Source organism: Narcine bancroftii, chromosome 1 (assembly GCF_036971445.1).
Source record: "Narcine bancroftii isolate sNarBan1 chromosome 1, sNarBan1.hap1, whole genome shotgun sequence".
NCBI lineage: Eukaryota > Metazoa > Chordata > Chondrichthyes > Torpediniformes > Narcinidae > Narcine > Narcine bancroftii.
The window spans coordinates 259768849-259785495 of NC_091469.1; positions in this window are offsets into that span (position 1 = coordinate 259768849).

A 16647-nucleotide genomic window follows, 5' to 3' on the forward strand; every position below is an offset into this window, starting at 1 on the left:
GCAGCCGGGCAGCCGAGGGACTGGCGGTTGGGGGAGACTGCCGGGTGGCTGAGGGACCGCGGTTGGGGGAGATGGTCGGGCGACTGGAAGGGGGTGGGGGTGAATATGGCAGCACAATTTGGGTGTGCTTTATGAAATCCAGAAAAATCCAAAATTCAGAACACACTGTCCCCCCAAGGGATCCAGATAAAGGATTGTGTACCTGTAGGTGCTTTTAAGCTGCAGCATCCGGGTAGCCTTCCTGGGACCCAGGTGTGATTATTGGGCAAAAGGTGCCGCCAGTAACTTTTAAGGTGAGGGGGGATAGCCCTATTAAATAGTCAACCCGGTGATTTAAGAGGGATTCCGCCCCCACAGAGACGCGGTAAGTGATGCGTCATACAAACTAGCCTTCCTGTCCCCTACCAGCTGTCAGTCTCCCTCCCACCGTGAATTGCAGTCCTTCCCCCCCACCCAGTGACAGTCGACCCCTCTGACCCATGGCAGCTGACTCCTCTGTCCCCACAGCAGCGACTCCCACCCCAACCCCATGACATCGACCTCTCCCCCCCCCCAATGGCAGTGACCCACCGATTGTGGACCCCATCACTCCCCCTCATGGCAGTGATGTGCCGATTGTGGCCCCCATCACTCCCCCTCAAGGCAGTGACCTCTCACCCCCTCTTATCCACCCCGGGCCCTGGCAGCGACCCTTCTCTCTCCCCCCCAATCACTGCAGACACTTCAGCCGGGGTTTCCCTGTGACACCAGCATGTAAACATTGATGTCACAGGAGTAACCGGGTCGGCCATTTCGATCTTCAAGCCACCGGTCGACACATCCTGGGTAAGTTTAACTGGGGTCCCTAACTACCTCCTAGGTAGAGCAGGGACCCAGTTGACTTTGGATGATGCTGACCAGGTCTGACCCTTTCATGCTGCCTTGTGAGTGAGGCAAATTGCCCGGTTAGCCCCATTTTACAAGGCAGTTTGAAAGCACCTAATGTGAAAGGAGACAGGGAACAGGGAAAGAGTCACCTTTTGTTGGTCTGGACTCCTCCCCCAGCCAGCACTGTCTCTATTCTGAGATTTCCTATTTTTCACTTATTCTTTGCTTATTCCATGAAGAAGGGCTCAGGCCCGAAACATTGGCAACATATCTGTCTCCTATGGACAATGAGTTCCTTCAGCATTTTGGTGTGTTTTTAAATACAGACTCTGTCTACACGCACAGCACCCAAGGTCAGGATCGAACCCAAGGGACAGGAGCTGCACGGAAGCGGTGCTAACAGTTGCACCATGTACCACAGTGCCATGGTGATCTACAAAATAACTCTAATACTGGGTCAATGATTCACTAGTCCAGAGAACTGACCCCCCCCCCCCCACACACGAACTCTATGTATCATTAAGCCACTGAGTGTCACTAGAAAAGGTGCTTGCATCTCACAGTGACTCTAATTGAAGAGATTATATATAAAATAAAGGATAAGATAAAGTTGGAAACTGATTTAGTTGGATATTGAAAAGAATGAGTGCCATCTTTGATGGCATATAGGACCCACTGGCAAATAAGGCCTCACCCTATTTTTAGCATGAGATTTCAGAAAAGCACAGGTGAGCAGTTTGAATGCTTTCCTCCTGTCACCATCTTGCGGATGGTAGCCTCCACTCGGTGCCAAAAACGGCGGCACCAAAATGTCACCTTCGTACATAGGACAGGGGTGGTTTTTAAGGTGATTTTTTTTGGGGAAAAAGGGAGGTCCTATATGCCATCAAATACGGTAATACATGTTATTGAGTTAGAAGACAAATAGTCAAGGTGATTTATATATGGAACAGCAGATATTTGAGACTCTTTCTGGGTGGAATTTAATTGCGAAATTCTCACACTTTATACTTTGAATAGCATATATCTGTGAGTGAGTTACTGGCTGGGATCTAATCAAGGTATTTGCATGGTTTATGCTTTGAATAATTGGTGCCTCAGCAAATTACTGACAAGAAATTATTTGACGTTTACATGGTTCAGATAGAGAATAATGAAATGAATGATTTTATAGGCAGGAATCCAGTGGACAAATTAAGATAACAACAGTGGCCAATTGTACATTTCTAGAATCCTCATAATTTTATATAGCATGGGATTCAATTACAGTTAAAAAAGTAACAAACTGCAAGAATTTGAGTTTGTAACGTCTTCTTGAGCCACCTATAAATCAAGCACAATTATACAAAGAAGGCTCAACATACATAGTGCTATCCAACAACTGCCCATATAGGCATTTCCTAATGTCAATGATGCCTGTGTGTCCCCTCAGCACTTACAGGCGGCTCACGCAGATGCACGTCTGACCAGAATCTCTGATCGACTTCTGTGAGACATAAATGGACCTGCCCGAGAAAGTAGCAGAGTGATCCAGAGGAAGTGTTTCATGTAGCCCCACGAAGCCTGTGACACTTCCTTGAGCTCTCCATCCTTCTACTCAAAGGCAATCTCTTCCAAACCCATAGCCTTTACCCAAAGGCAACTTTCTCAATTGTCCAATTGCTATACAACTGTGTCCCACCCAACTACCACCTTACTTCCCACCATAACTACTGAATGACTATTGAATCTAGATCCCCTCCAATCTTGACTACCAAACCCTTTCAATTCAACTATCGTCCTCTCCCAAACATGACATTTTTCCCCATGTATTGAGTATACTTATTCAATTGCTGAAGTGTTTCACTTATCAGCATAATGTGCAGAGAGATACCTGTCCACTGCATCTGAAATTTTTAAACAATGCTCTCCTGATTTTCCAATCTATTCCCAGGTATGTTATGTAGGACTAGATGTTAATATTGCTTATTGCACTCCTGAGACTTGCTGTCTAGACTCTGCGGGGTAGCCAAGTGCGTGGTGGTAAGTGAACATGGTTCCCATCAGCATTGTATTCTCAGAAAATTACCACCAAATTGAAGAATTCCTGAGTAAATTTCAAATTCCATCCTGGCGGATCAGATTCTTTCTTATCTCTACCAACATTTTATTCCGCTTTCCAGCAGCTGCAGTATTTTGCTTATGAATTGAAATGATTTTGAGATATAGCAGCAAATGCAGTTGTACCTTAGCATATGACAAAAGCTCTCATATATTGCATGGAAACAAATGAAGATCTTTTTTAGATTCTAACTTTTCCCAGGTACTCAAAGTTTAACATACCTCCAAAAGTTAGAATCTAAAAAGATCTTCATTTGTTTCTATGCAATATATGGGAGCTTTTGTCATGTGCTAAGGTACAATGTAGAGGCATTGAAATTCTTCGTTGCTGCAGTCACATGGGTACATATTGATAATTGTACATAAGATACAACTACAATAGCATTAATTAATATTACCATAATGCTCCTTGAGAGAGTAAAAGAGGTCATAAATATGATGATAAATGTTGCAGTTAGAGTGATTTTTCAGTAGCGCAGGTCAATCTTTTCGAGGTCCCAGGGTAGCTTATGGTTGGGGTAGATCGGGGAGGTTCAAGAGCCTGATAACTGTTGGAAAAAAAAACAGTTCTTGAACCTAGTGGGGCTGGAGTTCAGACTTCTGTACCTTTTACCTGAAGGAAGCAGTATGAAGAGATTGTTACCGGCATTATGGAGATCCTTTATGATGTTGACTGCCTTATTGAGGTACAGAAGTCTTCAATGAACAGGATGTTGGTGCCTAAGGTGGGCTCAGCTAGGTTTACCACTTTCTGCAGTCTTAAGTATTCACATGCACTCAAGGCCATGTGCAACTAGTCAGTATACCCACCACAGTGCACCTGTAGTATTCAACAACATGACAAATCTCCTCAGGCTTCTTAAAAAGTAGAGGGATTGGTGTGCATTCTTTTCAGTTGCCTCAATGAGCTGGCCCCTGGATAAATCCTCCAATATGTGGTCTCCCAGGAATTTGAAAATACTAAGCCTCTCAACCGCCATTCTGCCAATGAAAACAAGTTCATGGTCCCTGGTCCTCCCCTTCCTAACGTCCATAATAAGCTCCTTGATCTTGGTGACATTGAAAGCAAGACTTGCTCAGGCACCACAGAACCAGATTCTCAATCTCCATCCTATATTCTGACTCATCCTGACCAATTATTCTGCCACCAATGTTGGCATTGTCCATTATTTCATTAGAGCTAAACTTGGTGATTTAATTGTGAGAGTAGAGAAACTGAGCAGGGTGCCCCTGCATTGATGTCCAATGAGCAGAAGCTGTCTGATATCTGCTGCTGAGGAAGTCGAGGATCCATTCGCAAAGGGAGGAACAGATTTCCAAACCTTTTGCTTTTGGATTATTGTTTTTTCCGCTAGGGTGGGGTTGAATGCCACACTAGAGTCAGTGAACAACAGTATGATGTCAGTGTTCCTGCAATCTAGGTGGTCTAATGTAGAGTGAAGAACCAGAAAAATTGTATCTCCTGTTGACCTGTTGTGACAGTTGGACATATTGAAGTGGGTTTAGGCCTTTCCTGAAGCAGGAGTTAATCTGGTCTAGAACTAGCCTCTCAAAGCACTTTATCACATGGACATATGTGGATTAATAAATAGGAAAAAAAAATGAGGTGCTGGAGGAACTCAGTGGGTCATTCAGCATCCGTAGAAGGAAATGGACAATTTGTGTTGTGACCTTTTATTTGAACTGGAAGATTTTGAAGGTATTAGTAACAAAGTTGATGAGTTCTGCACGGATGCAGGAGTTAGTGCCAATGCAGACAAACCACAGAAATGCTGGAGGAACTTAGTTGGTCTCCCGGCATCCCTAGGAAGTAAAAGAGATATTACTGATGTGTCAGGCCTGAGCCTTTCTTCAAGGTATATGTGAAAAGCAGGCAGGTATCTGGATTGAAAGCCGGGAAAGAAAGAACTAATGCAGACGTCAATGTAGTGGAGAATCCACAGAGGCTGCGGCTTCTGGTGGCTTGAGGTCAAAGGACTCACACCAGGCTGCAGACTGCTAGAGTCTGGCTGATGAGAACCAGGTATTGGAACCAAGATTTCAGAGGATGCACAGGCCAAGGAGGGCCTTGGGTGTTAATCATATTGGCTTGGATATGGCCTCAGATTTCTGATGGTTTGAACTGAACTGAAGTTTTGTGGGCCTGCAGAGGCTGGAGGAGCACTGGAGGCAAATCCATGGACACTCAGTGACTCTGGGGGGATTCCCTTTTGTTTCTCTTTTTCTGACTGTAAGATGCTATTCTCATGGTGAACCTTTGCTTCCATATGACAGTCTAAAAGTGATTTTGTGTAATATCACATTTCTATTTTATTACATGACAATAAATAGTATCTGATCTGATCTCAAAGAGTCAGGGATCAGTGCTAGAGCAACTAACGAAAGATTAAGCCCAGGTGAGTGCCCAAAACTACTGCTTTGGATTGTAGAAAGGGAGTAAAACGAAAGGTAAATACAACCTTTGCTAGACAGGGGAGTGTTCGTCGAAGGGAACTGGTTGGATCTGCATTTTTGAATGAAATGGGGAATAGAAATGCCCAGGGACTGGCCGTCCGTGTTAATGATAAGGAAGTGGAGCCAGGGAACTGGAAGTTCTCACCAGTCCAGATGAAGCGTCTCGACCCAAAACGTCGACCGAGCTTTTCCCTCCAGATCCTGTGTGACCAGCTGAGTTCCTCCTGCAGCTCCATTTTTGCTCCACATTCCAGCATCTGCAGTCTCTTGAGCCTGCTTCAGTAATTATATGGGCTGCATTCTAATGCAGAGGTTTACCGAGAACACAAATGCAATTTGGGAATTATGAATTATACTGGACAATGAAGATTTTGCTTCCTGAACACTTTTGGGTATATTTTATGGAATTTGGGCTGTTGATCACAAAAAACACCTTAAAATTTTCCTATCTCATACCACTTTCAAAATTCAACCTATTTTTGTGATATTCTGTCATAATTTAAGACGACCATCATGAACTGTGATATATAATTGAAAATTCATTTTCTGCATTCACTCTTGGACTCCTTCCCTGCTGATCTTGGTGTAGTCAGTGACAAACATGGTGAAAGGTTTCACCAGGACATTGCGATCATGGAAAACCAATATCAGGGCTAAATGGAATCCATCAGTGCTGGCCGACTATTGTTGGACACTGACATGAGAGGCATCTGATGCTGAGTACAAACGAAAATCAGCAGCAAAACATTTTTAGGTCAGTTGAACTACGCAATGTGTCAGCGTAGCAATTAAACGTGCTAAATTCGATCAAAGTTAATGTAATGTTTTTATTTCAAATATGCCAAATTTGAAATGAACTTTGTTCAGATTGAAGTCGTCTGTAATAATCTCAATTTTTTTTTCCCCAGGAAGCAAACCCTTTGAAAAAGATTGTTGTCCAGTGTACTAAGCAATAATCAAACCTATCTGTTCAGAAGTAGTTACTTATAAAATAACTGTTATTTGTATCAAAGATTAAGTTGTTTATTCCCTCTCTTACATTACAACAGTTAAAAGCACTTCAAAAATATTTAATTTCTCTAAACTACCTTAGGATATTCAGGTATTATGAAAGTGGGATATACATTTGCTCCCTATATATTTCTCTTTATAAACTTGCTTTTTTTAAAGTATTTCAGTTTTTATTTCTTTTGCACATTAATACATTATTTTACAGCAAAATCTCGTTCATGTTGGTGACATTACGGCTGACTGTACACATACATGACATTGAAAATTTCATGGGTTAGAGGAAGGGAGACATGAGTCAGGATGTGGTCAATTTTCCACTTCAGTTTTTCCCCTCATCTTATGAAAGCCGTAACTCATACTGAGATATCCTTCCACGGGCACCAGCTCCACATTGCCACCATGTCCAAATATTTATTTATTTTGAGACCAAAATAGGCCAAATGCTGGAAATCTGGACTAAAAACAAAATTTATAAAAGCAGGAAGTGTTCATCAAAGCAGGCAGCATCTAACGAGAGAGAAACTGTTAATATTCTGTTCCCATTAACTTTCATCAAAGGTGTTGATCAGCGTTCAACAGGAAAGTCTGTAGGTCCTATGGTTGTTCTCCTAACACCCCCCTTCTTCCCACATATCCTCTCCTCCCCCCATGTTGTTATTCAAGTGCCTGTCTGCTTTTCACTCAGACGTTGATGAAGGGCTCGGGCCCAAAACATTGGTTACTCTTTCCTTCCGAAAGACACTGTGTGACCTATTGAGTTTCTCCAGCAATTTTCTGCACCTCACTACAATCACAACATATGCAGAGTTTTGTGCTTAACCCCATTCAGCTGCTGAACCACAAAGTCTCTTCAAGGGACTGAAGATGTTCTCTTACTCTCTTCAAAAGAATTCCGTAAGTGAACCTCTCACTGGCCCGCCCTCTCCCCCTTCCAATCCCTGATGCTCTCAAGCTCCATGACTACGTGAGCATCCAGATTCTCTTCCACAGCCACCTGTCCTTACTGGCTACTCACATCTGCCACCATCTAGTTCCAACTCCATTTCCAGGCCTCCCAGTATGGTCTCCATAAGAATCTCAGATACTTTCCCCCCTCAACCGCTTCTCTTCTCTCCTCCCCCACCTTTTTTATTCAGATGCCTGCCTGCTTTTAGCTCAGACCTTGATGAAGGGCTCAGGCCTGAAACATTGTTTACCCTTTGCTTCCTATATGGGGGCTGAGTAACCTGCTGAGTTTCTCCAGCACTTCTGTGCATTGCAATAGTTATAAAAGGAGGTAAGTTGAATCATCAAGCCACCTTTATTTATCGTTCATGCCATGCTTGCATGGTAAAGATGAGATAGTGATTCTCCAGGACCACGAAGCATATTTACATAAATATGTAAGAATAGAAGCTAAACACATTGAAATATTAAAATATTAAGACATATACAGTAAAGGTCTATGGTACACTATCAACATGCATTCTGGGAATTCAGGAGCCTGATGGCTTGGGGGTAAAAACTGTTGCCCAATCTGGGCCCCAAGTGCTACGGTACCTCCTACCAGATGGCAAAGGGGAGAACAGTGAAAACAGCCAAAAGGAGGTGACTGAGAAGATGAAGTAACAAACGGCGATGGAGTGAGGAAAGAGACATTGGTGGGAGCACATGGCAAGAGCTTATTGGAGTGATATGGAATAACTGAATAATTTTCTGAAATTATTGAATGTTGTGTTCAGCAGGCTTTCAAGAGCTATAATTAGTGGTCTCATAGTAAATATTGGTTAATCATACTCATCCAGGGCTTTCTGGGAATTCCTCGCAATTCCGAGCAGAAGGCCAAGTTTTGGATTCCCGTACCAATGTGGAAATTTTGAATCTCCTGGCTGCTTTTCAGTGCTCAGAGACCAGCAATGAAGTGGGAACTCACAGTAATTTCCCACCACCTTCCACCCTCAGCATTAAGAACTAGGAGAGTGATTAACAGTAGATAGGGAGCAGTAAGTCAACAGCAGCCATTCTCAATCCCCTTTTTTTTGGCTGTGGCTCCGTTAAAATTCTGCTCAAAGTGTGGGCTCCCTTCCCTGTGAAGTAGTCATGTTCAGTTAGTTTCATCCATACTTCTCTCTTACCAAATACACAAAAAAAATTTAAATTAGGATTTCAGTCAATGCCACCCCCCCCCCCACCCACTTAAATGGGTTGTGGCCCCCAGAGGGGTTGTTCACCCTCTGTCTAGAACGGCTTTTCTAGACAGTATGCATCTACCGAACATGTGGGTCACTGGTGGTGCCTGGTGGATTGCTACCCCCTTCAACCATATACTCCCACAGTTAGCCTCACACAACCCTACATCTAATGGCCAAATTTCAATCCCATATTTTTTCTCAATTTCTTTCATATTCATTCTGATGGTGATAACACATTCCATATTAGTACTTCCTAAATGTCTTCCATTATTCACGTTAGGATTTCTTTTCACCATTTTAGACAGGCCACTTAACTGCATTCATTCCATTGTTCCTATCACCTTTTTTCCCCCACCCTGGGCCATGATCAGATACCCCTTAGTCTCACTTTCTCGTCCATATATTCAGATTTGAGATTTATTGTCAGAAAACATGCAATGACTTCTGTTACGAGCCCAGAGGACCCCAATAGATATTCACCAAGACAAATGGTTACATAAACAAAGTTGCTTTTAATTATCTTTCAACATGAAAATAGAATCAAATTTTAACTTATCACTATTGACTTACTTCACCTAACTTAACCCCCTTCTAATTCTAAGCGCACGTGTATGTAATATGTGTATAAGTTCAGGAAAGTTCTTTTGTTCACAGTCCAATCCCACTTCTCACTCCTCCAAGTTCACTGGTTGCAGGCAATTCTTATACTGTGCACAGAATTTAACATTTATAAAGTCCACCAGGCTTTGGTGCTTGAAAGGTAAATGGTTACCGCTCAGGAAGGTTCTTGTTGGTTTTCAGAGAGAGATTTGTTATTCCAGGACATCCACAACTGATGTAATTTCATCAGTCACTTCAGTGTCTTGCTGACGAAATTTGCCCCTACAGAGTTCTCCAGAAGATAACCTCTTTCTTTCGGGTCACAACAGAGTTTCTTTTTGTTTGTCTTATTCCAAGTGAAACATTAGACTGCCAGTCCTCTCTCCTCTTCCATGAACCACAAAGGCTTTGACCAGGCCGTCTTCCAAAATGGGGAATTCCAAAAGTTTGCCAGCTTGTCCTGTTCCAGTCCCAGCTGCCTCTGCTGGCTGTAACACTATAGATTTGATATCTCTCTCTCTCTCTCTCTCTTTCTCTCTCTCTCTCTCTTTCTCTCTCTCTCTCTCTCTCTCTCTCTCTCTCTCTCTCTCTCTCTCTCTCAGAGAGAAAACCTGTTTGACTCTTTCTGCTTGCCAAAAGCACATGACCATCTTAGAACAACAAGTTCTCTTCCAGACAATCTGTGGCTCCAACAAGATCTTTCATCTGTTGCCTTTTGTAAACAACAATCCATTAGTGAAGTCTCTTGAGCACTCTCCAAAGCTCTTGCAAAAGCTGTGGAGCAGATATGTCTAGCATGGGCCAGAGCTCCAGTATTTTAAATAAGATCTGTTTTAAAGTGTTTGTACATAACCTACTCTAACAAACCTTTCCCAGTTTATCTCCCAAAATCATGTCTATAAACTCTGTCACACATCATATACAACCCTGAGATTCTTTTCCCTGTGGACATGGCAGAATTACCACTAATTGGTAGTGCAAAAAAAACTGTACACAACATGTACATGTAAACAAATAAAGAACTGATACAGATAATGAATATAAACAAACTGACTGTGCAATACAGAGAGAATAAAAAAGAAAATCAATGAAGTGCACAAGAATCCTTAAATGAGTCTCTGATTGAGTTTGATGTTGAGGAGTCTAATGGTGGAGGAGTAGTATCTGTACCTGAACCTGGTGGTGTGAGTCTTGTGCCACCTAGACCTCTTCGCTGATGGCAGCAGCAAGAACAGAGCACGTGCTGGGAGGTGTGGATCCTTGATGATTGCTGCTGCTCTCTGACAGCAGTGTTCCCTGTAGCTGTTCTCAAGAGTAGGGAGAGTTTTGCTTGTAATGTCCTAGACTATGTCCGTTACTTTTCGGAGGGCTTTACGTTCAGGGGTATTGGTGACCCTGTACCAGACCATGATGCAGGTGGTCAGCAAACGTTCTGTAGAAATTTTCCAGGATTTCTGGTGCCATACCAAACCGTCGAAAACTGCTGAGGAAGTAGAGCCGCTGATGCGTTTCCTTCATGATGCTATTGGTGTGTTGGGTCCAGGAATGATCTTCTGAGATAGTGACTCCCAAGAACTTACATTTGCTCACCCTCTCCACCTCTGGTCCCCCAACAATCAATGGATTGTATACCTTTGGCTTTCCTTTCCTGAGGTCAACAATCAGCTCTTTAGTTTTGGTGACATTGTGTGCACGATTCAGCCAAGATTTCAATCTCCATCCTGTACCGTAGTATCGTCTTTGATCATTTATTACTGTTCCTGGAATCAAATCTGAATCAAACCCACTCTCTCCATTTCAGCATCCCAAAGGAGCCCATTATCAGCCCTACAATATCCCCAACATCTTTCCCTTTCCCACAGCACCATTGCAACCTAAAAAAGCAGTAACATCCCTTACTGCTTCTTCCTCGCCATTATCCAAGGCACAAAAAATTCCTTCCATCTGAACAAAAAGTACAAGAATTTCTTCCAAATAATTATATTACATTCAGCATTTATAATGTGATTTTCTCGAAGAGACCAGGGAACCAATTAGCTGATGGTGATCGTCACTCAGTCTGCAAATATGACTTCCACATTATACTTTATTTCTGCATTTTCCCCATTTGACCAAAAGCTCTGGTGCATTTTCATTGGGCTAAATATTAGTTTTGTTTCTTTCACAGATGCTGCCCAATCTGCTAAGTGCAGCGAATTTTGTTCTGATACCCACTCCAGCATATCTGCCTGTATACAGCTCCTTAAGCTCTTCCAATTTAAGTGTTTGGATCATTAACACATCTTTCAATTATGCATCTTGCAGATTTTCAGGCTCAGTTGTTCATTTTTTTCAGATAATAGTCATTCCATTCCCATTTATTTTACATCTAGCCTTGTCTACTGTTTATTTACATTTCCTGTCACTGTCACAATGGCCTTCCACCATAATCCTATTGTGATTTTATCTCCTCTGGCTTTTTTACCATTCTCGGTACTTGTCGCCGTCATGTTCCTGGCACCACCCCTTTCCTTGTATCTTGTTGTATTAGTAAATGTTCCCAGTTTTGATGCAAGTCATTGACCTGACACACTGATGGTGTTTTTCTCTCTCCACAGATCCTACCTGCCCCGCTTTACAAAATCTGGCATTTTCAATTCTTAATCCATTCTTTGTTTGAGATTCGAGACAAATAATCCAGGTAAATATTTTTTTTCCATGGCAACCAAACCTGTATTATGCCCCAAAGCATTACCCTTGACATCATCTTGCTCCACAGCAGATGTAATATCACTGGCTCTCCACTCAGCTCTGGATCACCTAGATATGTATATCAGGCTAGTCTTCATTAACTAAATCTCAGCTTTCAACCCTCAGTGCTGGTCATACAACCATGCACACATATAGGACGGTAACAGGCCATTTCGGCCCATGAGACTGTCCCACCCAATTTACACCCAATTAACCTACATCCACATTATGTTTCTTGCAATGGGAGGAAGCCGGAGCCCCTGGGGAAAACCTATGCAGATAAGGGGAGAACATACATACTCCTTACAGCCAGCGCGAGATTTGAACCCCAGCCCCAATCCCTGTGTTGTAAAGGCATTGCGCTAACCACTACGCCAACTATGCAATGGTCAACAAGCTCCAAAACCTCGGCCTCTATAGCACCTTCTGCAACTTCCTCATCAGCATAACACAGTCAGTATGAATCGGAAACAACGCTGCCTCCTCACTGACGATCAACAAAGGTGTACCTTGAGGATGTGTGCTTAGCCCACTGCTCTACTCATTCTGCACCCCTGACTGCGTGGCCAGGCCCAAGTCAAATGCCATCTACCAGTTTGTCGATAGCACCACAGTTGTTGGCAGAATCACAGACAGCAATGAAGAAGCATATAGGAGAGATATATATCAGCTAGTTTAGTGATGTCACAACAACAACCTTGCACTCAATGTTATCAAAGCCAACAAGCCGATTGTGGTTTGAGAGTAAAATCAGTAGAATGCCAATCAGTCCTAAATGGGTGATCAGCAATGGAAAGAGTTAAAAACTTTAAATTCTTGGGTGTCCACATCCCTGAACATCTGTCCTGGGGCTTCCATGTTGACACAATCATGAAGAAAGCTAGCCAGCAACTATATTTCACGAGGCATTTGAGGAAACTCTTACAAATTTCTACAGGTGAACTGTGGAGACCATTCTGACTGATTGCCTCACTGCCTGGGATGGAAGTGCCAATGCAAATGAATAAACTACAGAGAATTGTGAACTCAACCAGCACCATCACGGGCACCACTCTTCACTCCATTGTAGACATCTACAAGTGTTGGCACCTCAAGCAAGCAGCCTCTATCCTCAAGGGCCCTCACTTCCCAGGCCACACCCTCTTCACATGGCTACCATCAGGAAGGAGGTGTACAGGAGCCTGAAGACAAAGATCTAGTGGCACAAGAACAGCTTCTTCCCTTCCACCATCAGATTTCTAAATGGACACTACCTCACTTTCTCTTAATTTTGCACTAATTTATATTTTTTTAAAGTAATTTTTGGCAATATTGCACTTTAATGCTGCCACAAAACACCGAATCTTGTGACATGATCATGGCAATAAATTCCGATTCAACAATCTCAGTGCTGACCAATGGCTCGGGCTCTAATTTGGCACAAGATGTTGACAGCACATTTTGAATCTTTAAATCTGTACCAACAAGAATAGTCAGGGCCATAGGTTGCCAGCATCTACCCTGATTTGAAGGCATTATTGTTGGGAGTAAGTCTTTCAATTGGCTCCCAACAGTGCTGGGGTGTGTGTCTTAACCAGAGGCAATGCAACAGCTTGAGAAGATTGTTCAGCATCACCTTCTTAAAACCAGTTAGGGATGCGGAATAACTATTGATACATCTTCCTGTGCACGACCTGAATAAATGAAACAAAACATGACTTTCACTATTGAATCAATACTCATTCTCTCTTAGTTTAAACAGAAGTTAAATTATTGTAAATGTTGTTCTTTATAGGAAACATTAAACTAAGTTACTCATTGTTTTCAAAGGAAAAGGTTGTCTGCGGATAGATGAAAGAGCAACATGGTGAATATAATAGGTACACAAAGCTTTGAATTTGCTGGTGACCGAACTGACAAGTGGTGAAGCAAAGAGATAGTCAAGAGTTCAAGATGAGGTACGATTCCTTAAAGGTGATCCAGTAGGAAGAGCGCAGTCTTGATTTTAAGAGTCAAGATTCTTCTATTGTCATGTAATAAAACGGAAAATGCGGTATTACGCAAAATTTCCTGTACTTTACCATAAGGCTGGCAAAGATTTGCCTTCAGGAGAAATTGCCCAGCACCACTTGCAGTCAGAGAAGAGAAGCAAAGGAATCCCCCAGAGTCACTGTGCCCATGGATTCACTTCCAGCGCATTCGCAGCCACAGAGCCTTCAGTCCAACCCATTGGCAACCCAAGCTCAAAATCCAAACCTCTGACATGATCAGGAAGCCCTCAGTGTCCAATCGCGTCTTGGTTCTGATAGAGAGTGGTGGCTGAGTGCAGTAATCTACCCGAAGATATAGTTACGGCAGGGTCAATTCTGTCATTTAAGAGGAGTACATGGACGATAGGGGGTTGGAAGGTTATGGGTATGGGAGTGGGTAGGTGGAACTAGTGGAGTTTCACGTAAATCAGTGCAGACTAGAAGGGCCGATATGGCCTGTTTCTATACTGTAAATTGTTATATGGTTGTTATATGGTTACATGTACCCCTTCAGGCAGTCTCCAGCAGCCTGCAGTCTGTGTGGGTTCCTCGCCTCGAGCCTCCGACCTTCAACCAGGAAATGCTGAGTGTGACCTAGTTTTATTTTTTTTGCAGGTCAAGGTCAACAAGTGATATTGGTATGACTGGACAGAGTGACTTAAGTCATTCAGCAATCTATGCTGACAATGTGCACGGACAAATAACGGATTCATAATGTATCAGCGGTCATCACTTCGAGCTTATACAAGAAACAGAACCACTAGGGTGGTGTTATGGAGTATTGCTGCCATATTTTGAGTATTAAATGAGAGGGCTTAAATCAGTTGTAAAAATTTTGGAACTAAATTAGACCCTAAGGCTAGGTCCTATCCCAACTAAACCTCATGAGTTCTCTTTCTCTGTATTTGTTAACCATCTAAACATTTCTTTTGTAATTTAAAGTGCAATTGCATGCAATTGTGCATTTGGAAAGTTTGGTGACATTAGGAGGCATGAATCCAGGAGCAGCTGAAATGTGTCTTCTAGCCTGCTTTGTCATTAATGTTTTTTAGACTGCAATGTCAGGAAAATCGCTGAAAAAATTAACATCATTACTGCCCGTATGGTTGATCACACCGGGCACCTTTTTAGACTGCAAGTATCTAAGTGCAACAGTCCGGGGAGTTGGACATGCAATGGAGTGGGTGACCGTCAACCAACGTTTCCGGTATGATTTACGCTGCAGGCTTCCTCCAACAGGTTGTAGGGGTCCTGCAGGATAAATCGCGGTGCAGGAATTGACTCAAAATTCCTGCCCATTCCTTTTTCGACTGCCCGTGTAGTGACAAAATTCCTTGATTGTGCCATTACATGCCTGCAGTCTAAAAAACCATAATTGTTGATCTACAAAATTTAACTCCCTTTATCCCAAATATCTATTGTAATTCATCTTGAAATGATGAGCACCCACAATCCTATTTATCTCAGAACTATACAGCTGAGAGTGTTATCTGAGAACATTCTAGACTCTCCAGCCAAGGGAAAACTTGATGATAAGTATCGTAAAAACACAAAAATGCTGGAGAAGGCCAGGCAGTGGGGCTGAGTGGGAAATGGAGCAGCTCATGATTGAATGGCGGGGCAGATACGATGGGTTGAATAGCCTATTTCTGCTCCTGTGTCTTAGGTCGTGCAGCAGTCATAGGAGATACAGACCAATGTTCTGGGCCTGAGCCCTTCTTCAAGGTCTGAACAAAAAGCAGGCAGGCACCTGAGTGAAAAGGCTGGGGGGGGGGGGGGGGTGGGGAGAAGGGAAGAAAAGGCTGGTGTAGCAGCACAGGCAAAAGGACAGGAGAGAAAAGATAAGAATTAATCAGGGGAGGGGGGGGAAATAGCTCTGTGAATGCAGAACCAGGGGTAAAGGAGACTGAGGGAAAAGGAGAAAGCACGCTAGAGAAAATAACACACAGAAAGAGGGAACTGGAGGGGGATGGTGGAGACATCTGGTTGGAGAGTGCCCATGTGGAATATGAGGTATGTACTGATTGCTTCCTATTTGTGTTAAAATTACATTCATTTTATTGCAATGAAATGATATTTGATTAAAAAGTTGATCCCATAACTTCAATTTTCTTGTCCTCCTTCTGGTTTCTTTCCTTTGCCTTTAAGTTAAATCTTCCATCGAGGAGTCTACCTTTGATTGCCCAAAGTGTTACCAAAATCCTGAGTGCCAGCAATGTCATATGTTTTAGTTGACAGCAACCATTTAATGCCATCAATATGTGTTTTTCACTTTCAGAATCCACTTCTTCTATGATGGGAACTTCAAATTCCTGGGTGCCAACATCTTCGAGGATCTGTGCCTTCATGTCCAGTGCAAACATGAAGAAGGTCCAAGAGACTTTACATGCTTCGTGAGTGGTTTGAGAAGATTCAGTATGTCAAAAAGTTCTCCAGGTGTACGGTGGTGATTGTATCACTGTCTGGTACGGAGGTGCCAATGAGTTGTTAACTCAGCCTACAACATCATGGGCACCAGACTTCACTCCATTGAGGACATCTACATGAGGCAGTGTCTTATAATAGCAGCCTGTATTCTCAAGGACCCCCACCACCCAGGCCAGTCCCTCTCAACTCTGCTACCATCAGGAAAATGGCACAGAAGCCTGAAGATGAGCATTCAGCGGCACAAGGACAGCTTCTTCCCCTCTGCCGTCAGATTCCTG